Raw genomic sequence first — 25,064 nt, forward strand, 5'->3', positions numbered from 1 at the left:
GAAAAACGAAAAATTACAGGATTTTCGAGAAAATGGGGTGAGTCGTTTTTAATTTAATTACTTAAATAAATTGCCTCATTTCCTAATTTTTTTGTACAAGTAATTCTAAAAACTATGAGTGTATTGATAAACCACAAGGAACAGGCTCATAATGAAACGTTTGCAAGATTTCAGAGCATTCGGTTTTGCAGTTTTAAAGAGTTAAATTGCAATATATTATAGAATTTTGATTTTTTTTTTTCCAAAAATTTAGGTGTCTAAATTATTTTATAAAATAAAAAATATATATCATTATAAAATGTAGTTTCGGAGATTATGTGTCTAAGAAAAATTTATACAGACGACAGACAGACAGACACACGACAGGTAGAACTGGTTTTGCTAGACAATGTCATAATTTTCAAAAAAAAAAACAATTAAAATGTACTATTTACGAAAAAACTGAAAATTATTCTGTATAAACTAGTAATTTTTTTCTCTCTGTATCTAGGTGTGTGTGTTTTGATACGATTTTATTGTCAAAACAAGAATAATCTAGTAGTTTAGAACATGACGTGTACACCTAGTGAAACCAAATTGAATAATAAGCCAAAAAACCAAACTTCGTTAGTGGTAAACTACAAAACCTTCTAAATTAAATTATAAACAATAACATCACATCCCCCCACCCGCATATAAACCCGCGCCACAATTTAATTTTGGCGCCCCGAAAATGATTCCTCCCACAGTAAACCCCCTCCCACCTTCTCCTCCTGCCGCGATATAAATCTCCCCAATTACTTTTTTCGGATTGCGCTCGAAACGGGTTAGAAAAGAAAAATCCGTCGCAACTAGAGATCCACGGTCACTTTAATTCGGTTTGCAGGAAGCGCAACCGTGAAGGAAGAAAATTCGGGAGTCTGTTCGTTGCCGTGTCGGTGGCTTTCAGCAGGAGTAAAAACGGGATGAAGCTCGAGAATAGTGCGGGAAGCTGCACGACGGCCTGGTCTGGAAGCCGCCAGTCGGGCGCCGGACGCTGCGACCCCTTCCACCAGCCGCGAACATAACAACCCTCCTGCAACCCCACGATCCTCCTCCGCCGCCGCCCGGCCTCGTAAGGGGTATCGCGGACGCTCCTGCTGGTCCTGCATGCTTAGGTGCTTAGATCTTCCTTATCTTACGAGTTTATCTAAAACTACACGACATTATTTGTTCCGGATTAGGCCGGGAGAGCGGAGGTGCGATAATTTGTCACCTGGAGGGAACGGCGCCGGCTTTGGAGTTTTCCCAAAGAGAGTACGTTTGTGTTACTAGCTCACGCAGTGGGTATTGAAAATATTACAGCTGATCCAGGTTAGGTTAGTGTTTTACAATTAAAAAAAAGCTTTCGAAATTTTTATTGATTTATAGCATAATAAAATTGAAGGGTATAATATAGCTGCAATAAGTGTGTAATAAGAAACATTTTTGAAGAGTTTTTTCAAAGTCACAATTTTGTGGTATGCAGCAGTATCAACAAAATAATTTATTCAGGAAGTCGATAAAATGTGAAGCGATTAAAACCGAATTTTCGCCTTCTCCGAGTTGTGCAACCTCTATTAAACATGAAATTAGACGTCAAATTATTTAAACACACACATACCTCACGGTTAACGAAGTAAGACAACTTCGTAATTCATTTTAAACACAATAAGAATTATTAATGGGACCATTTAACTTCTAGGAGTTTTGTCCATTCGAAAACAACGATCTTTTGGATATAATATTTTTTAGTGATGAAACTTGGTTTCATTTATCAGGGAATGTAAACTAGCAAAATATGAGGATGTGGACTGCAGAAAATCGTCATTATTTTGAAAAAACGCCATTAAAAAATTGGAATTTGGTGTGCTATTTTTCGAAGACGGCTAAAGGGACACATTTTCTTCGAGAAATCAGTTACAGCGGCGAAATAGAAGAATTTATTGACCAGCTTGTACCTGAAGAATTTCGGAATGGATATTTTCAGCATGACGGCGCAACAGCTCAATCAATTTTGAGCTTTCTAAAGGAATTTTATGACCATCGTTTAATTAAATTGCACACAGAACATATCTGCCCACCTCGTTCACCTGATTTGACCCCTTTAGATTATTTCTTTGAAAAACACTAATTAATAATACGGGCCTGCGATGAGAAACTTTGAGAATAGTTCAAAAAAATCCACGAAAACGATATCAAAAAGCTTTTTAATACGTAAATTAAAGGATTTTTGTTAATATATAAAAAATGAATATACAAAATAAGTATCTAGCTTATCTTTAAAATTGTGTGTAAACCTGATGTGATAGCAAAAAATGGAGTTCATTTTCGTAACCAGGAATTGTTAATTTAACATTTAAATTTTCCAGGTCTGTGTATTCAGTGGATATAATTGAAGACCTAAAAGTGAGAATCATACAACAGCGTGAAAGTGCTTTGTCGGAGTTTTTACTCGGGTATTTCAGGAAAAGAAACGCCAAGTCAATTAATGAATCGAAACTGGGAGCCAACACTTCTAGTAATCGTTGTAAATTAAATTAAATATGTTACTCATCATAAATAAATCATTTTAAAATCAAAAAGGGTTTAATTCTTGTTGATATAAAAGCCTAGCTTTTTAAGTTCAGCCACAGACAATCCATGCTGAGGTTATGTTACGAAATGCATCATAATAATACAAATTTTTAAACATAAAATTTTATAAATATTTTTTTTAATAAAAAATGTATCCTGCCAACAAATTCTTGAGTAACTTGATTAATAACTTTTTCCCGAGCTCCTTCAACAAATATCAACAGATTCTCTTTTTGATTTCGACCTCGAAAAATTTTTTCGACTTCTTTTCTTCTAAAATTCCTACGATTTTTCAAAAGTCGAATAAAATAAAATATGGCAATTTTTGAGTCGAATATTTAAAAAATCGCGGTCCAGGATGTGGTGTAGATTTTTAGGCAACTTCATCACAAGCTCAGTTTTTTTATACCGTATAAAATCTTTGACTTTTTCTCCATTCGTTAATTTTTCGATTTCCAATTTTTCTTTTTTTTTTTTCGTTTCTTCAATTTTCATTTTTTCGATTTTTCAATTTTTTGATATTTCAATTTTTCGGTTTGCAATTTTTCCTTTCTGTTCCTTGTTTTCTTTATTTTTTTAATTTTTGGTTTTTCAGTGTTCGCACCTTTTAATTTTTCTTGTTTCAATGTGAAATTTTTCAATTTCCCGATTTTTCAATTTTTCATTTTAGATATGTAATAATTATTATAATTTTTTAAATGTTTCACTTTTTTAATTTTACAATTTTAACTATTCTTTCCATTTTGCAATTATTGAATTTTAAAAATTTTTCATTTATTTGATTTTTCAAATTCTTGATATTTAATTTTTCAATCTTTTGATTTTTCTTCATGTTCTCAATTTTTCGATTTACATTTTTTTCTTTCGGTTTGTTTTCTTAGTTTTTTTTTAATTTTTCGGTTTTTCAGTGTTGTGATTTAATAAATAATTTTTTTTTCAATGTGAAATTTTTCAATTTTTGGATTTTTCTATCTTTCGTTTCTTCAGATAGTGATTTGCCATTTTTCTAATTTTCATTTTAAATATGTAATAATAATTTTGAAAACTTTTTCAGTTATTTGATTTTTCAATTTCTTTGAGTTTCTTTTCTTTTAAAATTCTTACCATATTTTACTAAAGTCGAATAAAATAAAGTATTGGAAACATGACAATTTTTATACTTTAAATAGAGTCGAATATTTAAAAAATCTCGGTAAAGAATATGTTGAGGATTTTCCGACAATTTTATCAAAAAAAGCTCAATTTTTTAATACCGTATAAAATTTTTGACTTTTTTTCGATTCGTTAATTTTTTGATTTCCAATTTTTCTTTTCTTTGTTTCTTCAATTTTATGATATGCAACTCTTTGGGTTTTTATTTTTTGAATTTTCCAACTTTTGTATATTTCAATTTTTCAATTTTCATGTCATCAATTTTTCGATTTGCAATTTCTCCTTTCAGTTTCTTGTTTTCTTATTTTTTTTAATTTTTCGGTTTTTCAGTGTTCTCATTGATTCTTTTTACAATGTAAAATTTTTCAATTTTTGGATTTTTAAATTTTTCGGTTTTCAAATTTTCGATTTTCCAACTTTCAGAATTTTGAATTTTTCGTTATTTCAATTTTTCTAGTTTTCATTTTAAATATGTAATAATAATTATAATATTTAAAATGTTTCACTATATCAATTTTACGATTTTAGAATTTTTCCATTTTTCAATTATTAAATTTAAAAATTTTTTCATTTATTTGATTTTTCAATTTTTCGATTTTTCAATATTACAGTTTTATCAAGAGATTGTTTTTAATTTCGACCTCCAAAAATTTTTTCGGGTTCTTTTCTTCTAAAATTCCTACGATTTTTCTTTCCCAAGTCGAATAAAATAAATTATCGGAAATATGTCAATTTTTGTATTTTAAATAAAGTCGAATATTTAAAAAATCTCGGCCCAAAATATGTTGTGGATTTTCAGGCAACTTCAACAAAAGCTCAATTTTTTGACTTTTTCTTGATTCGTTAATTTTTTGATTTCCATTTTTTTTTGTTTCTTCAATTTTATGATATGCAACTCTCCGAGTTCTCATTTTTTCGAGTTTCTAATTTTTGGATATTTCAATTTTCATTAGCAGTTCTTTTAATTTTTCAATTGTTCAATTTTCAGGCTCTCAATTTTTCGATTTCGGTTTCTTATTTTCTTTGTTTTTTGTTTAATTTTTCGGTTTTTCAGTGTTCTGATTTTATAATTTTTCTTTTTTCATTGTAAAATTGTTTAATTTTTGGATTTTTCAATTTTTAGAATTTTGAATTTTTCGTTATTTCAATTTAAGATTTTTTAATTTCTCGATTTTTCAATTTTTCGTTTCTTCAGTTTTTGATTTGCAATTTTTCTAGTTCTCATTTTAAATATGTAATAATAATTATATTTATTTAAGTGTTTCACTTTTTCAATTTTACGATTGTGGGTATTTTTTTCATTTTTCATTTAATCGATTTTTCAATTTTTAATTTTTCAATTTTTCGACTTTTCGATGTTACAGCTTTGTCAAGAGATTCTTTTTTCTGATTTTGACCTCCAAAAATGTTTTCAGTTTCTTTTGTTCTAAAATTCTTACGAAATTTCTAAAGTCGACTAAAATAAAGTGTTGGAAACATGGCAATTTTTATATTTTAAATAGAGTCGAATGTTTCAAAAATCTCGGTATAGAATACGTTGAGGATTTTTAGGCAACTTCTTCAAAAAAAGCTCAATTTTTTAATGCCGTATAAAAATCTAGACTTTTTCTCCATTCGTAAATTTTTCGATTTCCAATTTTTGATTTTTTTTTGCTTCTTCAATTTTATGATATGCAACTCTTCGAGTTTTTTATTTTTTGGATTTTCCAATTTTTGGATATTTCAATTTTTCGTTTCTTCAGTGTTTTGATTTTATAATTTTTCTTTTTTCAATGCGAAATTTTTCAATTTTTTGTTTTTTCAACTTTTAGAATTTTGAATTTTCCGTTATTTCAATTTAAGATTTTTCAATCTCTCGATTTTTCAATTTCTCGATACTTAATTTTTCAATTTGTCGATTTTTCAATGTTACAGCTTTATAAAGAGATTATTTTTTCGATTTCAAACTCTAAAAATTTTTTCGGCTCCTTTTCTTTTAAAATTCTTACGAATTTTCTAAAGTCGAATAAAATAAATTGTTAGAAACATGGCAATTTTTATATTTTAAATAGAGTCGAATATTTCAAAAATGTCGATAAAGAATACGTTGAGGATTTTCAGGCAACTTCTTCAAAAAAAAGCTTAATTTTTTAATACGGTATAACAGTTTAGACTTTTTCTCCATTCGTAAATTTTTCGATTTCCAATTTTTCGATTTTCATTTCTTCAATTATTCGATTTGCGATTTCTCCTTTCGATTTCTTGTTTTCTTTGTTTTTTAATTTTTCGGTTTTTCAGTGTTCTGAATTTTTCTTTTTTCAAGGTGAAATTTTTCAATTTTTCATTTTTCAACTTTTAGAATTTTAAATTTTTCGTTATTTCATTAAGATTTCTTAATTTCTCGATTTTTCAATTTTTCGTTTCTTCAGTTTTTGGTTTGCAATTTTCCTAGTTTTCATTTTAAATATGTAATAATTGTAATTTTTAAAATGTTTCACTTTTTCAATTTTACTTTTTTTAAATTTTTTCATTTTTTAATTATTAAATTCTAAAACTTTTTATTTAAATTTTTCAAGTTACAGCTGTATTAAGAGATTCTTTTTCCGATTTCGACCTCCAAAAATTTATTCGGCTTCTTTTCTTCTAAAATTCCTACGATTTTTCCAAAATCGAATCAAATAAATTATCGAAAATATGGCAATTTTTGTATTTTAGTCGAATATTTCAAAAATGTCTTTCCAGAATATGTTGTCTTTGACTTTTTCTAGGGTGCTCACCCTCTAAAATTCGGAAAAGAGATTCTTTTGATTTCGACGCTCAGAAATTTTATCGAATTTATATCTTCGAAAACTCCTGCCATATTTTCCGAATTCCCAAAATTAATTAATATTAAGCTAGTACAGTAAGAATTAGTAAGTGTTTTTTGAGAACTTTTTATACCATTTTTTTTTTAGTTGACATCAACTTTCTATGAACAAATAAATTTGAATACTTAACGCATTCAATGTATTTTACCAAAATTTTAAGAAATCCATTTTTTAGTGTGTGCCATAAATTGAAAAATACATATTATATTCAATCATTTTTTATTGATTTCCAATTTTTTTGAAGGCACATTAAATTTCAAATTACTCACTATAACAGTTTCAAGGCCTACGTTATCAGACTTTAAACATGTGGAAGATATATAGATTTAAACAAGAAAAGCGTATTTTTGTACGCTTCGACTTGCGGAACATTTAAAAAACTTCTAAATAGACATTCGTAACACAACAATTTCTCCTCGAAACATAGGCAAATAGTTACGTCATCATTTTCATGATTATTTATTGCATTACATACAACCAAATTACCAGTGTTATCTACTTCGAAACATTTTGATGACGTCATAAAATTTGATGCTATAATATAACATAACGAACAGAGTACCAAACAATAGGTCTCCCGTTTCCGTCTGTCTGTCGGTCGTCTGTGTCGATTTTTATTAGTTTATGCTATAAATATCGCATAGATGGTAAGTAAAACCTAATAAAATTTTTTTGTCATTTTGACGATGGTACTCCAAAATTGTATACAGTAACTGTTCGCGTAATTTGAAAAATAACATACTCCTGTACTAGTGGTTTATGAATTCGCCTGATGCCATCCAGATTTTCGCAAAAAAATCCAAATACTTACAGGGCTTATCATAAAATAAAATTTCCTAAAATCAAATTTTGTAATTTTTCTACGAAGCGAAATTAGTTAGAGTTTACTTCAGCAAAGTTCTCTCTAAATAACCTTCGACCAATTTTTTTTCAATTTGTTCTATTCATACTGTACGTTATCGTCGCCAAAGCACCCACATAATTAGATCCAATCGAAATCGATTTCTATTTACGAACACATTACTCCTGTTTACTCACATTTGAAAACATTGCACATTTTTGCAGCTTTAAAACTTTTCTGCATAAACTCGGTTACAACGAATGCAAAAATCTGCAACATCTGTGTTATTTTTGAAGCAATAAATTTAACATCCAGACTCAGTTCTTACAACTTGTCACGGAAACCCATAAACTGTAAAATTACATAGTAGTCACTTCTTCATTGGGCAAGACAGTAAACTATAAATATTTCCGAACGAACAGATGACAAGCGGTTTGTGGGTAGCAATTGCAACGGAAATATGGATATATACAATAGCAACTTAACACCAAAACAACAAGAATACGTATCGATTTTTAGAAACAGAAAACTTCGCTTAGTGGAGATGATTTTAATAAATCTAGAATTGAATTTAAAGCGGAGAAACGGTTATGACGACGCTTCACAAATCGATTTTCACTACAATGTGCTTCGATTATCCACATACACAACTTTGTTATGCTAAATTAAATGTATTTTGTGTGCACGAACACAAGACAACAATGGCATTTTTACTATTCTTTCTAGACGATTTATGACCATGACTTCGCGTAAAACAAATCGACAAAATACTGATGTGACAACCTAATCACACAAATTTGACTTTTTAACCATTCTTTTCACCTGTAGTTTACGACGCTGCTCAAAACGACGACACAAATGATATGAAATCACCTTTTCGAGTAAGTGGCACGTCCATGAAAGTTGTTTTGTGTGGCTGGTGAATGTTTAAATAATATAAAAACAGCCATAAATTCAACATTTTTGTCTTGTCAAAATGCAAAAACTGTAACTGCATTCTGAAGCATCGTATTTTTAATAACCACAGTGGCTATTATCGTTTTGGAGATCACAATACTGATCACCACACTCTATATGAAACTTTGATTCTATTTTTGTCCTTATTAAATATAAACTTTGCTAAATACAATCGCAACAAAACACACTTTGGCAAACTTTATTCATGTACCAAAAACTTCCCTATCGCTAATTTCTACTATAAATACCTGCTTTTGATAAAATTTATCCTTTGTTTTGGGGCCGCTGGGATATAAATGGAGTCCTAGTTGCATTTGTGTGGGGTTTTTAGTAAGATCTTTGTCTGCTTTCCCACAAGTGTTCAAAAAAGAGTTAATTTTGACTACAAAGCCAAAGTGTGAATTTTTAGCTGTGGCCTCATACTACACAATACTTCACACTTACACAACAGTGTAAATGACACTTTAGTAAAGCAGACGAAACCTTAAATGGGTTAAAAGTTCGCAAGATTGGATAAAAGAAAGCTAAAGAAGTAAACCCTTTTATGTGACGAATGGTCGTTTTTCGCAGACACTCGTTCGTAAAAACGGAAAGTCGGACGGAAAATCACAAATTCTAATATAGGTAATAATTTCAAACTGACGTTACACGGTTTCTACGGTTAGTCAGTTTGTGATTGATACTGTATTAAATTAAAAGTTCGATATTTAAGTAAGTGGTGTTATAAAATTTTTAACATTAACATTGTGTGTTATTAATTATAATTTGTTGCACCCAGACGTGTTTCGTGGTTTCAACATACTTTAAACCTAGTAGCTTAATCGCATACCCAAACGTACAAAAATACACCAGACTCACTGGGAAAATATAGTTTATTATTTGAAGTTGAAGTCATTTCTAAATGTGCTTTGGTTCCAAAATCTAGCTAGAATAATTAATTTATTAAACAGCAAAGTGCTATTAAAATTTGTACGTCGGGTCGGATATGAAACTTGTTGCACCAGATCAGCACGACGATGATAACCACATTTGTAGGCATTCTGCTCGCTTAATCTGATATTAGGACTTAATTAACTCGATCTCCCAGACACAGCTACCGGAGCATACTAAAACCCGCCTCGCACACGCCGACAAAAAATTTCCAAATTTTCATTCCTCAAAGCTGCACCACCACAACTCGCTCAATTATGATCACGAAAATCCCCTGCAAACCGCCTATAATTCTATTTGAAGCCCTTTCTGCCAACAACTCTGCGGAATTTTGAAGGTTAATGCAGTTTATGTGGTTTTAAAATATCTTTTGATGATGCATTACGTAGCTCGCAATGGCCGGATGCAAATTCCGGTACAAACTCATCCGTTTTATATTTATGTCCTCGATAATATTGTGCAACCTTGCGGCGGCGAAAATTTTTATGGTAGTGGAATAAATTGACGTCTCGAATAGGATATATGTGGCGACATGTGCATTACCTTATTGGGATTATAGCCACGTACTGCTCTAGGTCAATAAAAAAAGAGTCAAGACGTTGTGAATTTTTCAGTATTTTTGTTCAACTGGAGAAAGAAAAATATTTTTTTCCAGCGACAACGTCAGACAAGTTCGTCATACAGTTTTCCAGGGGTCTATTTTGGGACCGGTTCTCTTCTTAGTTTATGTTAATGATCTGCCTCAATTTTTTTCTTCACGCGCGATAGTGATACTCGTGCGAAATGGGTCACTTTCCGTATTTGTTTTATAACGTCTTGATTACTTATCCTTTAATCTACAACTCATTCAAGGCTAACAGCTACCGTTAACTTATAAGTAAACAAAACAATCAACCGTCGATTGAGTTTATGAAAAGCACTGATTTACCTTTGACATAAAACATTATCTAATCAAACGTTTACTGATAAACACGACGGAATAAAATTTAATAATAGATGTAAAATCCAGTGTTATCTTTTACCAATTCATCGAACTCCGATACCAAAGGATTGATTAATTAAAAGTATCGAAACAAACAACTATCTTAATCACACTTAGAACCCGATCCATTATTTTCCTTCCTTACAACCAAATCACTTCAACACTTCTATTTTAACTCACATCCAGGAATACTCTCATGTGTATGATGAGGATGACTATTAAAATCCACACAACTTTTACAAATAAGAAATAAACCCACTCTTCCTGTTAATATGAAACTTCGAGTAACATTGAACTTGCATACGCTGAAAGTAACGGCACCTATGCAGGCAAAAAAGATCAAGACCATGTGTCATTCGAACCCATTAACTGTTAAGTGAACCTAGCTGTTGCAATTAATATTCCACAAACAAAGCAAAAAGTTTATTTTTACCACTTGTTACTTAAGGGGGAACGCTAGACGAGAGACAATTTTGAATTGGGCGCCATTTGTTGCCTTAAACGCAACCAGCAATTCTTCTTTTAATCTACCTGACGCGCTATACCTTCAGCACAGAATAATCATTTCTCGTATTCTTTTGACATATTAATTTTAATATTCGAGATAATTATTATATTATTCAAACACTATTTAGACACTGTAGAGCAAACAGGGCTTATCAAGCCCGTCCATTAGTTTATTCGCCTAATCGAAAATTTGAAAAATCGAAAAATTTAGAAACGTCAAAAATTGAAAACTGAAAAATAAAAAAATTTAAAAATCGTAAAACTGAAATATCGTAAAGTCAATAAATTGAAAAACTGAAAATTTTTGAAAAAAAAATTTTTTGATTTTTTAATTTTTTCAAGTTTCAATTTTTTTCATTTTTGACTTTCCCGATTTTTCAGTTATTAAACAGCAATTTTGAAATTTTTAGATTTTTTTAATTTCCCGATTTTGAATCTTACGATTTTTTCGACTCTTCAATTTTCCATCGTTCCCTTTGAAGAATTTCTAAATTTTTCAATCTTACCATTTTTTAGCGTTTTTTATTTTTCACATTTTCATTTTTCGATTTGCAATTTTTTTGTCTTACAATTTTTAGATTTTTTAATTTTGCAGTTTTTAGAATATGTAATTCTTTAATTTGTCCATTTTTGGGACTTACAACTTTCACATTTTTCAATTTTTTTCAATTTTCTGATTTACAATTTTTGATTTTACGATTTATCTGTTTTATAGTTTTTAGATTTTTCAGGCTTTCAGTTTTCCGAATTTACAATTTTAGATTTTGCAATTTTACAAATTTTAAATTTTTGAATATTTTGATCACTCAGTTTTTGCTTTCATAATTAATTTTTCAATTTTACAATTTCTTAACTGTTCTCTTTTTAAATTTAGCGATTTTGCAGTTACTCAATTTTCCAAATTTTCAATTTTGAATTTTTTTGCAATTTTTAGATTTTTCAATTTCGCAGTTTTTCACCTTTTTAATTTTTCGATTTTTTAGTTTTTCGAATTGTAATTTTGGAATTTGTCAATATTCCGATATTTTAAGTTCTCAATTTTATATATATATTATATATATATTGATTTTTAAGTGATTCATTTGTTTAAATTTCGAGTTTTCTAGTTTGGAATTTAAAATGTTTCTATTTACGATTTTTCAAAATGAGATTTTCTATTTTTCGAAATTTACGACTTTAAATTTTCGATTTTTTCGATTTTTCAATTTTTCGATTTTTAATTTTTCGATTTTTCAAAATGCATTTTTCTGTTTTCCGATTTTTTAAATTTTCTGAAAGTTTGGCAATTTTACAATTATTATACATATTTTTTGTTTAACACTTTTAGATTTTTGAATTTCTCAATTTTGCTCTTCTTGATTTTTCTGATGTTTCAACTTCAAGATTTTTTGATTGAACCTTTTTCAATTTTTTGATTTCCATTTGATTTTCAAGTTTTGAATTTTACAATTTTTCGTTTTTAGCTTTTAGATTTTTAAGTATTTTGATTTCGTTAATTTTTCATTTTTTCAGTTTTTGGAATTTTTAGATGTTGAATTTTTCTATTTTTGAGTTTCAAGGTTTTTAATTTTTCAATTTTATTGCAATTTTCCTGCTCTCGAACTTAATTTTGCTAAATTTCCGACTTTTCAAAATGTGTTTTAATATTTTCTGTTTTTAAGATTTTCCTTTAGTAAGTTTTGTGATTTTGCAAACATTTTACAATTTTTAAATTTTTCAATTAGTTAACATTAAACTAAAATTTTTCGATTTTTCAATTTTTTGATTATACAATATTTTAAATTTCTTCAGTGTTACAATTTTTATATTATTTGTAAAATTTTAAATTTTAATTTTCAATTTTTCGATCTCTCAGTTTTTGGTTTCTTCAATTTTTTTTATTTTTTCATTCTTGAGTTTCTAATTTTTAATTATTCGACTTTTCAAAATTAATTTTTCTATTTTCCGATTTTTTAAACTTTCCATAAGTTATGCAATTTTACAATTATGTATTATATTTTTCAATTTAACAATTTTTAAAATTTTCAGTCTCTCAATTTTGTAGTTCTTGATTTTTCTGATGTTTCAATTTCTCGATTTCTTAATTGCGACTTTTTCAAGTTTTTAATTTTCATTTGATTTACAATTTTTAAAGTTTACAATTTTTCGTTTTTGAGTTATTCGATTTTTCAATCTTTCCATTTTTAGAATTTGCAAATTTTAAGTTTATTGATTTTTTAAATTTTTAGAATTTTCAGATTATGAATTATTCCACGTTTGAGTTTCTTGATTTTTAATTTTTCAATTTTTCTATTAGTTTATTCCAATTTTTCTGCTCTCGAATTTAAATTTTGCTAAATTTTCGACTTTTCAAAACGAATTTTGTTATTTTTCGATTTTTAAAATTTCCCTTTGTTAAGTATTGTGATTTTTGCAAATATTAGAATTTCCGATTTTACAATTTTAATTTTTTTCACTTTCTCAATTTAAACTAAGCGATTTTTCCGTTTTTTTCAATTTTTCGGTTTTTAAATTTTCAGTTTTTGATTTTACTTTTTTTTCCAGTTTTTAGGTTTCTCAATTTTTCAATTTTTGATTTTACAGTATTTTAAATTTCTTCATTTTTTTTTCTATTATTTGCAACTTTGCTGGTTATCAATACCAATTTTGATTTTTTCAATGTTTCGATTTTCTTTGAACTCTGAGTTTCTCGATTGAAAATTTTTCGATTTTTCAGTTATTTAGTTGTGATTTTTCTAATTTTCTTTTTTTAAGTGTTGAAATTTTTAAATTTTTAGACTTTTCAATTTCCCGATTTTGAATCTTACGGTTTTTAGTTTTTCGATTTTGATTTTCCATCTTCCCTTTGAAGAATTTCTGAGTTTTTTAATTTTACCATTTTTACCATTTTTTCTAATTTTGACTTCTATTTTTCGATTTGCAATTTTTTGTCTTACAATTTTTCGATTTTTTAATTTTGCAGTTTTTAGAATATGTAAAGATTGGTTAATTTTTCACTTTTTCGATTTTACAACTTTTACATTTTTCAATTTTTCTCCATTTTCTTATTTGTAATGTTTGAATTTTACGATTTATCTGTTTTATAGTTTTTAGATTTTTCAGTTTTCAATTTTTGCGAATTTACAATTTTAGATTTTGCAATTTTTCAAATTTTAGATTTCCAAATATTTTGATCATTCCTTTTTTTCTTTCATAATGAAAATTTTTACATTTTTCAAGTTTGGAATTTTTTGATTTTTTAATTTTTTCATGTTTCAATTTTTTCCATTTTTGACCCTTCAGCTATTAAACAGCAATTTTCTCCTATTGAATTCAAAATTTTACGATGTTTTAAGTTTTTCTAATTTTACTTTTTATCGATTTTTTAATTTTTTTGATTTTTCAGTTTTTCGAATTGCAATTTGCGCATTTTTTTCTTCTATTAGCAATTTTTTATATTTCTTCAAATTTGATTTTTTCAATGTTTCGATTTTTTTTTAACTTTTGAGTTTCTCAATTTAAAATTTTGTACATTAACAGACAGAAAATTGAAACTAAAAAAAGAACCATGATTACTACTTTCAAGTCCAGGGACAAATGCTTGTTACGGGTATTTCACAAGTTTATTTTGTTGTATGGACACCCAAAGGAATAAATATAGAAAAAATTTATAAAGACGAAGAAATATATGTAAAAAGATGGCAGATAAACTTGGCAGATTTTGCTTTGGCGCTTTATTGCCCGAAATAATTGATTCAAGAAGAAAGAGGAACCTGCCTTTGCGAGATTTTTTTAAAATAAATAAAATTTGTTTCTATTTTTTTATGTACTTTAATAATTTATTAGGAGTACATTTTTCATCACCAAGACTTGCATATTTTTATTATAAATATATTTTGAAAATGATCTCTCGGCAAATGAAAACATATACGAGCACTTTTTTCGAGTAAACAATGAAGGGAGAAGTTACTGGGCGTAGGGCTTTTTTAAAATACCTCCTTTCTGGGATAATAATAATAATAATAATAAGTAAATTTAATAATAAGTAAATTTATTTCCAGCAGACAATTATGTCTCTAGTGGATACAACGACATTACAACACAGCCACTACAATTTTCAGTATCTTATTCCTAATCCCAACGTTACAAAAATTATTAAAGAAAATGTCAATATTTTGATCTCTGCTAATAATATAATTATACAAACGAATACAAGCTATTAGAGGACTATTGAAGTGGTGAAGTGTGTTTGGAATGTTATATGAAAAACTTATCTGGATGCGGCTGCCTAATCTGGGTACATTAAATTTAATTTCATTGAGAAGAGTTTGACTATAAATTTGTCCCGTTACAATTTTTTGTAAAAATATCAAACATGACATATTCCTCCTACTAAGTAGAGAATTTTCACTAACAATGTCAAGTAAACTACTTTGATCACAGTGTCTGACAGGATATCTACCAAACATCTTAAAATATACATACTTCGCAAACTTTCTCAGTACATTCTCTAATAGATCTATATATGTTACATGGTAAGGTTTCCATACTGTACAGCAATATTCTAATTTTGCTCTAACCAATGTATAAAATAATAATTTAATGCATCGAATATTAGAGAAGTCTTTCGTATTTCTATAAATAAAACCTAATAGTTTCATAGCATGTTTTGCGATATGTATAACATGTGAATGAAAAGAGAGCGTACTATCTATAATGACACCTAAGTCTAATACTTCTTTACAGTTTTCTAGAACGTATCCTCTAATGTTATAATAAAAATTAACTGGATTATGTATTCTGGCCAACGTTATTTTTTTGCACTTAGTTTTATTAACAGTTAGCAAGTTATCATCACACCAGTTAAGTAAACGATCTAAACTATTTTGTAATTCAATGCAATCTTCAACATTCGTTATAACCTTTGCCATTTTTAAATCATCTGCGTAAATAAGTGTCTTACAGTTTAAATATTTCACAACATCATTATAAAATATATTAAACAAGAGTGGTCCTAGGTTTGACCCTTGTCCCACACCACTGTTAACATAAGTAGTAGATACACTTAGCTACTTATACGTGTTAAACAAAAGGTGTTTTTTACATATTTTTTATTATTATTATAAATATGTTTATTAGTTTTATTAATTAAGAAAGCAAAATATATATTAACAATAATATTACAATGAATTTTTAGTAATCATGTGCATTGAATTCAGGATCCTGAGTGGAGTAAAAATATTATAGTTCCCCAGTTTTAATTCGGTTTTATGATAGTACCTCATTGCGTAAAAGTTAATTTCCTTAGCAATAGATTACTACGGCCGGTCCTAGCGGCTTGTTATAAAACTGAGCTCCTTGCCATAAATTAGAAAAATCAGCCGAGAACTCTAACAATCAGCTTATGGTAAAGCAGGCGATAAGGGTTTTACCTGGAAAGTCGCTTTCCTAAATTTTAGTGGCGCTCCTATCGGCAAAGTACTGACCTAACTGCTCAAATTCTGTCGAATTGATACCCATTTTTTTCAATAATTGTTAGTTTTTGTTAAAAACTCTGCTAACCAATAGATCATTAATTTTCCTCCGATATTCCTGTTAAAATTATTCGACGTATTTTGCATTAATTTGTGGTATATTTTGATTTTAATAAACACATTATTATTTAAACAAATTGTACCACTAACAAACATTTAATGACTGCGCCCTGTAAAAAGTGATGTTTTATCCATGTGCGAACTTTCAAGCGATTCTATGATGGTTATGACTCAAAAAACTTGAAAAGAAAACATACAATGGTGCTTTTTTACGATATTTCTCAGCCATATTTTTTTAGTTAATTGAACTGGTCTCTGCGCTCTAGAATATGAAAAAAGCTGCAGTTTGATGTATGACACATCTATATTAATATCATTTTTTCATACAAAAAACCAAAAAAATGTTATACCTCGTCTAGCGAGTCCCCTTAAGAATAAACACCTGAAAAACTAGAATACGCAGTTGACTTTTATCCATAATCGTTAACTTTCTAGACTTCAAGGTGCAGCTATAAATCTCCTATTGTTACGCCACTGTGCAGCCTACGCAAATATAATTTTGCACATTTTCATAGTAACTTTTATTACATCGTTCTATTTTCGAATGTATCGAACCAGTCGAATTGACAGCGAGCTAAGTTCCCGAGCGATCCATCAGCAACATTTGCATTTCTGTTGTTCGGGACAAGACAAAACCTGCCTGACGAAAAGACTGATGGATATTAGCACATCCATATTATTTACATCGCATCAGCATCTGGGTAATTTTTCATCTTAATGAATGCATTACTCAAAAAGTGGTGGGTAGTCCGAAGCCGCCCCTACCATAATCTTCAAGAATTAATGATTGCAAAGATGCAGAAAACGTGGGGAATTAGCGCCCTATTGTTTGCACGCTACAACATGTTGTAGGGTCGTCGGGATCAACGCAACCCTTATATTCGAGGTCCAAATAGAACAACTGACTCATAGTTTGTTTACCTCGCTACCTGTGTATGAGTCGTTTCGATTCATTAAAGCATTGGCACCTGTTCAAGAAACCTTCCAGAGCTTCTACAAATCCAATTTTAAAATATGATAATGAAAGAGTCTCGTCATTTTTCTCCTAGGGGTTGAAAACATCCGGTGCCGGAAAATCGACGCTTGTAAGTGAAAAATTATTATTTCAGAAGTACAAAAAGTCGGGAAACAAACTGTGATTCTAACGCGCTATTTTAAGAAGTGAGTAAGTTGGAACTTTCAATTTTCTGATCAATAGCGAAGTTTATGAATACGGCCGGAGGCGGTGCAAGGCGAAGTGCGGAAAAATAAAACCGTAACTTCACACAATGGACAAACAACTAAACTAGGCGTTTAACAACAGTAATTGCTTTAAATGCATTGGAATAAACGGTTCCGAAAACACAATTAGTATTTATGTTACAAGAATCATAACATTCATAACCCCAATTACTGTGGTATCAGTCACGCAATTTTTCGATGAGGGTTAGCCGAGCCTAACAACACGAAGCAGAAAGCCGAGAATATAGGATTTTAAATTTGGATCAGAAGTCCGAAATACATTGGGACTAAAAAACCAAAATTTCGATTTGTTACAATAACTAGTAAAGTAGCAAAAATATTAATGTACTGGATAAAATACAATTCGTTCGAAAATACGCTGATGCCTCCAAATTACCACTTTCGTTTTCATGTCACAAACAGAAATAAATAGACACACCAATATAACCAATGGGAATACGTACATTTGAAAATGTTTCAAAAGTTAACGCTATTTTTTTTTAATTCGCTCATCTGGAGGAATACACCGGTCATTTTTTTAGACAGTACGCTGCCGCCTTCGCACTAGACCCGCGGCCGAAATCTTATAACAATTCTTAAGATAAGAAGCACTAGTTATCAATACATTGTTAATATTTAACACAGAATTCATTTAGTCTTATTTTAACTGATAAATTAACCATTCCTGGATTGATTAAAAAATTGGAAATCTCGAACTTTTCATCTAAAAAGTAGACCACTCCACCAAGGGAGCTTTAGGTGGCTAAAGAAAAACGCTTGAACAATGATAAAGAGACACAGAGAGACCTATTGTTTTGTACTCTAGGAGTCATGTGACGTCCGGAACACATGAAAGCAACCATTCGTCGGCTAGACCTTATTGCAATACTTCGTTAGCTAACATTGGAAAACTAAAAACATTCTTATGAAACCTAAGCACTACTACGAGATGAAATGAAAATTATTAAATATTTACACTGAATCATAAAAATAATTATCGACTTCATTTTATATGGGGCAATTACAGATTACGTAGTAGTTTATTTTTAATTTACAACGATGTCACTTCCTACAAGGATCATTTTATGTACAACAATTATAAATGGTGCAATTTATTTTTAATTTATGTGGTTTTCATGACATTCATTCAAGTCAAGACTCTATAGCTGAGTTGTAGTTTAATAGAAACGTGGAAAACAACTTTTGTGCCAGTTTCTTAGAAACCAATATCATCGTGAAATTGAATACAATCGATTCAAAGGATCTGAGATAAATAAAAGATATGTATCTCATAGAAAAGAACATTAATACCGTATACTTCTAATTTTCTTTCTTTGAAAAACAAATACTATCTGAAAATTATACCCTCAAGTTTACAGTAAATAAATTATAGTCAAGCTTCAAATAACTACAGTTTTTATTTCATACCGATAAAAAAGCAAGGTAAATTACAAAATGTTACTACAACATTTTTTTACGCAATTTTTGTTATCACTTGACATTTTTAAAACTATTCTTTAACAAAAAGAAGTCTGATGTTCCTAGGCAGAAAAAGATCTAGTTTTTTTGGAAAAAAGAATGCAGGTAATATCAGTCAGTATAATAAAAAAATTGGTCGAAAGCTCTTTCGACAGAACTTCCCTCGCACCTAAAGTACAGCATTTTTGAGTTGAGTTTTTACTTTACATACTAAATATAACAGTATTGTATTCCCAAAATTTTCTGGGAAAATGGAATGAGCCGTTCCTGATTTAATCAATAAAATAAATTGATACATTAATTTTTTTGAGCCACCTGTATAAGCAAATCTAAAAAATATGAATGCAATGAAAAATCACAAGTAAAAACTCATCATATTTTGCACATTTCGGGTAGATTTAGGAATTTAACTCGTTATTATGGAAATTTGCAATTTAACACCTTTGAATTGCACAAGTTTTTACAAGATTAGTAGAGACAAAATCAGTTTTATCTTAACAAATACTAGACCCGCCCACCTACCCCCTATTTTCTCAGAGGATGTCATTTGCCAAAATCAGTCTTATCTTACCGAGTACTAGGCCCGCCCACCCACCCCCTATTTTCTCAGAGGAAATGCCATTTGCCAAAATAAGATTTATCTTAGAAAATACTAGTCCCGCACACCCGCCCTTTTTTTCTCACAGGGTAGTACTGCCTAGTACTTGCTAGGATGTCTTATTTTGGCAAATGGCATATCTTCTGACAAAAGAGGGGCGGGTGGGCGGTGCTAGTACTTTCTCAGATAAGACTGATTTTGCCGAACGTCATACGCTCTGAGAAAATAGAGGGTGGGTGGGCGGGCCTACTATTTGCTAAGATAAGACTGATTTTGGCAAATATCATACCCTCTCAGAGAATAGACGGCGGGTGCATGGGGCTAGTACTTGCTAAGGTAAAACTTACTTTGGCAAATGGCATTTCCTCTGAGAAAATAGGGGGGCGTGTGGGCGGGGCTAGCACTTGCTAAGTTAAGACTGATTTTGCCCCTATTAAACTTGTAAAATTTATCAATCTTATCCTGGCAAGTATGAGGCTGATTTTTGCAAAAAACATATTCTCTAAAAAAAAAATAAGGGAGGGTGGGCGGGGGGCTAGTACTTCCCAAGATAAGACTGATTTTGGCAGGTGACTTATTCTTCTAAGAAAATAAAGGCTGGGTGGGTGGGGTTAGCACTTGCTAAAAATAAAAAAATTTAAAAATCAAAAATGATAAATTGAAAAATCGGATAAATGAGAAATAGGAAAATTGTAAAACTGTATAATCGGAAAATCAAAAAGTGAAATATCGAAAAATTGAAAAAAAAAAACAAATCTTATAGAATCGAATTTGAAATTCCAGTTTTAATTTTTTTCGGTTTTTAGATTTTTCAAGTATTGACTATTTCATTTGATAATTTGTTTGACGATTTTGCAGTTTTTAATTCCAATTTTTTGATTTTTCAAGTTCTCAAGTTAAATTTTTCCTTTTCATGATTGTCATTTTTCGATTTTTTAACTAAAAGAACAAATTTATTCGAATCGAAATTTTGAAAAATCGAAAATTAGAAACAAGATTTTCAGATCTTTTAGAGTTTCGGTAAACATGGCAAATCGCTGATCAAAATTGCTTTTTACTTCCTTCCAAAAACTAGGTGACAAAAAATCAAAAATCGAAAATTTAAAAAAATAAACATCTATTTTCTCGATATTTTTAAAAATCAAATAATTGAGAAATCGGAAAACTGCCAAAATGTAAAATTAAAAAATCGAAGGTTTTTTTCAGTTGCCCAGACAAATCAAAAATCGAAAGACCTATCAAAAAACTGAAAATTTAAAAAGCGAGAAACTGAAGAATTCGAAAGTTGAAAAATCGAAGAGCTGAGAAGGGTGGGTGAAGCTATTATTTGCCAAAATAAGACTCATTTTGTATGAGACTGATTTTGCAAATGACATATCCTCTAAGAAAACAAGGGTGGGTGGGCGGGGCTAGTATTTGTTAAAATAAGACTGATTTTGGCAGATGACCCAGTCTTCAAAGAAAATAAAGGGTGGGTGGGTGGGGCTAGTACCTTTTCTTAGAAGAGTAGGTCATTTGCCAAAAAATTTTTGGCAAATTCTAGCCTGGCCCACCGGTCTTTTATTTTCTTAGAGGTTAGGTTATTTGGCAAGTACTGGCAAATTTCGACCCATTTTCGACGATTTTCGAAATTTAACAAAAACATTTTTCTTGTAGATTTCGGGGGCAGAAGTCGTTTCCGGCCTCATTTCTTCGATAACTTTAACCTTTTTTCCAGAATTAGATAATCAACTCAGTGCATTGAAATATCAATTTTTAAAAATTTCAAAAAATTACCTATAGAGGGAAGATCTTGCGTCGCTTTTGCAAGTAGGTGCATGTTTTCAAGTTTCGGATTATAGAGGTTATACTGTACTCCCTTTGCTTACGCTCGGGAAGTAAAAAGGATCGAACCCGCGATGTTTGCGTTAGTCTTACGAAAGGTGTAAAAGTTTATTATATTTTTTTTTTTCGAAAATCTGGATGCTGCAGCTATAAAATCAAAGCAGATTAATAAATCACCAGTATGTTATTTTATAAAATTTAAATACGATTTAAAGGTTGGTTGTTGTTCAGTGGTTTTTGGACATTATGCGTCCAATAAATATCGACACAGGCGGCAGGTAGACAGACGAAGAGAGGAAACCTATTTTTTCATAATCTGGGGGTCATAAGACGTTAAGAAAATAAGAAAGTTGTCCTTGGATGGATGAACCCGAATGCAATACTTCTTCAACTTACGCTCGGGAAGAAAAAAAAAACAAATATAAAACGAAGAATTAAGGTAGCTCCTGTATTTTCTACTGTGGTGTAGTTTTTTAGTCGATTTTATTAGACAAGTAATTTCGAAACTACTGGACAGATTGTCGTGAAATTGAAGAATTATTTTAAGTGTATCCTGTAAACCGTAAAATGCTCACTAGAATTTGTTTGTTCATCTTCGCCAAAAATGTGACCACGTCAGCTCAAAATTTTGCGAAATAAATCTCATTTGAAATCGCGAGAATATCATGTTTCTCTGTATGTAATTTCTTTACACAGTTCAATTTTTGAGAAATAGTGACACAAAATGTCTCAAAAAATTAATATACGAAGCAATCTATTTTGTCGATTAAATGAAAAACGGTTTAGCTACTTTTTTCGAAATCTAGATACACAGTACTGTGGTTATTTGTCTCTGGTCATGCTTGTTTATTTGGTTTAAGAATCCAAGAAGAAGGAAAGTTCTATTTAAAGAGTTTTAGACTATTTTTTTTTTGTAAAGACAAAGGTCACTAAAGCGGAAATATATTTTAGTAAGTAAATCACATTGAATTTACTGTTAAAGCAATTAAAATTTACTAATTTGTTGTGTTTATCTACTAGAACGTTCACCTCATTCATATGAAGAACTAAAACAGTTAAAATTGAACCACTTTCCTAAAAACGGCAATACAAATAAAATTTGGACGATTTCGTCAAAAAGGAAATCCAGCTTTAATTCCATCGCGAGGTACTGTTGACAGATTGGCCATAAATTTTGTGATTGGCAGATTACAGGGCTTTCCCATCTGTAATAACAAACATTACAAATAGGGAAATATCTGTATTAATGGTGTGATAACAGTTCATACACAAAATCAACAGTAACTCTGTTCCAAAACATTAAAATCTTGACACACCTTGTAGAATTACATCTTCAAAGTTTAATTGTTCAGAAATACCAAAAACTATTAAAACAGAGTATGACTCCACGGAAGCGCTATTTTAAGGAGTGAGCAAGTTGGAACTTTCAATTTTGTGATCAATAACAAACTTTATGAATCCCGCTGCAGGCAGTAGTGCACGAGTTCCAAATGTTAGGACAGCATGTAACAGCCCCACGTCTGATGTAACACAGTTGTTTTCCTTGTATCATCCACACACCGATTTGTGACACCGGAAGCCGGAGTATGTTTATTTTCGGTATTAACTCCCAGGTTAACTGCTCGACTCATCAGGTATAATTAAACATCTCAACGATTAAGAAATTCTTCGAATACGTCGTCGGTAATGGGTTTGCGGGACTCGTTCCTCACAAAATACGAATATATAAAAATGCATGCCATTCAATTATGTAATTAGAGAGTGTCGACTGTGCTCAGCTTCACTTTAATGAGCCAATTTGTAGGCGGTTCTGTCGCTTAAGTCGGGGAAAAACTTCTCGACAATACGAAATTTGATGAAAATTGTTCAACTAGCGGAAAAAACGAGACGGGTTTAATTCTTATGGCTTGGCAGCAATCCCGTGTTTGTATATTGGCCCTGATTCATGTTCAGAAATAGTCCAATTAGACTATTACACTATTTCCAGTGATGAATTGTGTCTGATTACAATAATTTTATGATTGAAACGAAATTGGGGAACGTCTTGTTTCTAGGTCTAGGCGACTTCCACCAGGACTTATATGGGAATGGAGTGCTCACGTCAGACCTCATTTACTGAAACAACAAAAATGACGGGCTCATCAATCCGACTCTTGCGATATTGTTCCAGTTTTATTTTTATGACTGTGAAATTTCCAATTTGTGTCGATGGACAAGTTTCCATCAATTTTCTATTCTAGGCAATCGGTGTAGTCGAAAATCCTGGCATTTTTCACTGGAGGCCGGTCTAAATCGTGGGGAAAGCCGTAAATCAATAAAAAAATGTAGATGAACAAACTCCATTTTATTCCTGGCCTTCTTCCAGTAACTTTTTATCTCTCACAAGAAGCTGTCAGGGTTTCTTAATCGCTTTTATTATTCGCCTAAACGGTAATCCTCGTAGGTTGGCCGGTATTGATTTTTGGCGGGATTTAGATGAAATAATTGCCTATCCTTGAAAGGTTAAATACATTTCTATTTACTCACAATATCGGCAAATGTTTACAGCGCGCTTATCTTCCTCTGGTTTTCCTCTGAAACGTTCGTTAGTCAAGCGGAAGTAATGATAACCGCAAAATTCCAAATTGGAAAAACGTGAGTCAAGAGAGCCCTTTGGAACGCCTACGCCACTGGCACCCTTATCCCACAGGCCTCGGTGTAACAGAATATAAATAAAGCGAACGTCAGAACTATCGATTAGTAAAAGAAAACACGAAAATTGACGCGATCGAAATTTAAGAAGCCAACGATCTCCAATTAAAACCACACAAATCAATTAACGAATTGAATTCGTAAGAAAATCAATGTCGAATCCATCTGTCAAACTCAAAGCCCACTGAGTTTTATTTACATTCGATGCCAAACAAGGCGCAGAGGGAAAAGCGGCAATTTTCACCCACGAAACGCGCAAATTAGGTCAAATGCACCCGTATCAATGTTTTAGTAAACAATTAAGCCTAGATAAGAAATTATTTTTATCAGGAGTGGATCCAACCAAAACAGATGCAATTTTAAAGGGGCACCGTGCGGTTGTGGCACGTCTTAGACCCGTCAAACTCGCACATAACCAAACTGAGCCTAATTAAAAACAAAGTACTTACTTTTCGTCAAAATTCAGTCACTTCATTTCGGTAAAAAACACATTAATTTAGAACGTTTTGCAAAACACGCCCAATTCACTTGGATAGATTTCGACTGGTGCAGAAGTGGCGCCCCCTGACGGTAGTGTTTTCACCAGTGGCGGAGCGGCGGACACTCACCTGGGGTACTCGTAATTTTAACGAACAACGGATGCACAACAGCGTAACACTCGCAACAATGTGTTGGACGTCAAAAGTTTATTTTTTAATGATTACTGATAAGAACTTCGCGCGTCATTAACGGCCCATAAGGAAGTGACTCGAACGTGCGCAAAGTGTTACAATTCTTGTAATTAAACACTCATGAATGGGTTCATTATTCATTCTCCCATTTGTGTTTACGATTTTTAAATCTCCATATATGGGAGCGTGGAATTTGTAAATTTGTACGAGGCGGTTTA

At 30.7% G+C, this 25,064-nt stretch overlaps 1 protein-coding gene across 7 annotated transcripts in view; it reads right to left on the reverse strand.

Annotated features, from left to right (window-relative positions):
• Rhea (rhea) overlaps nucleotides 1-24,811 on the reverse strand; it is a 95,486-nt gene extending 70,675 nt beyond the window's left edge. For 4 of the 7 annotated variants that reach the window (XR_010279782.1, XM_064049433.1, XM_064049432.1 and 1 more), the window contains exon 1: nucleotides 24,625-24,806. The gene's annotated coding sequence lies outside the window, so the exon portion shown is untranslated. Of the gene's footprint in view, nucleotides 1-24,624 lie in introns of all 7 variants that reach the window. The other 3 variants (XM_064049431.1, XM_064049428.1, XM_064049435.1) reach the window with 2 other exon arrangements.
• Between the last annotated feature and the right edge of the window lie 253 nt (nucleotides 24,812-25,064).

Source organism: Zophobas morio, unplaced genomic scaffold, assembly GCF_036711695.1.
Source record: "Zophobas morio isolate AGI-343-1 ecotype UQ-CSIRO unplaced genomic scaffold, CSIRO_AGI_Zmor_V1 ptg000007l, whole genome shotgun sequence".
NCBI lineage: Eukaryota > Metazoa > Arthropoda > Insecta > Coleoptera > Tenebrionidae > Zophobas > Zophobas morio.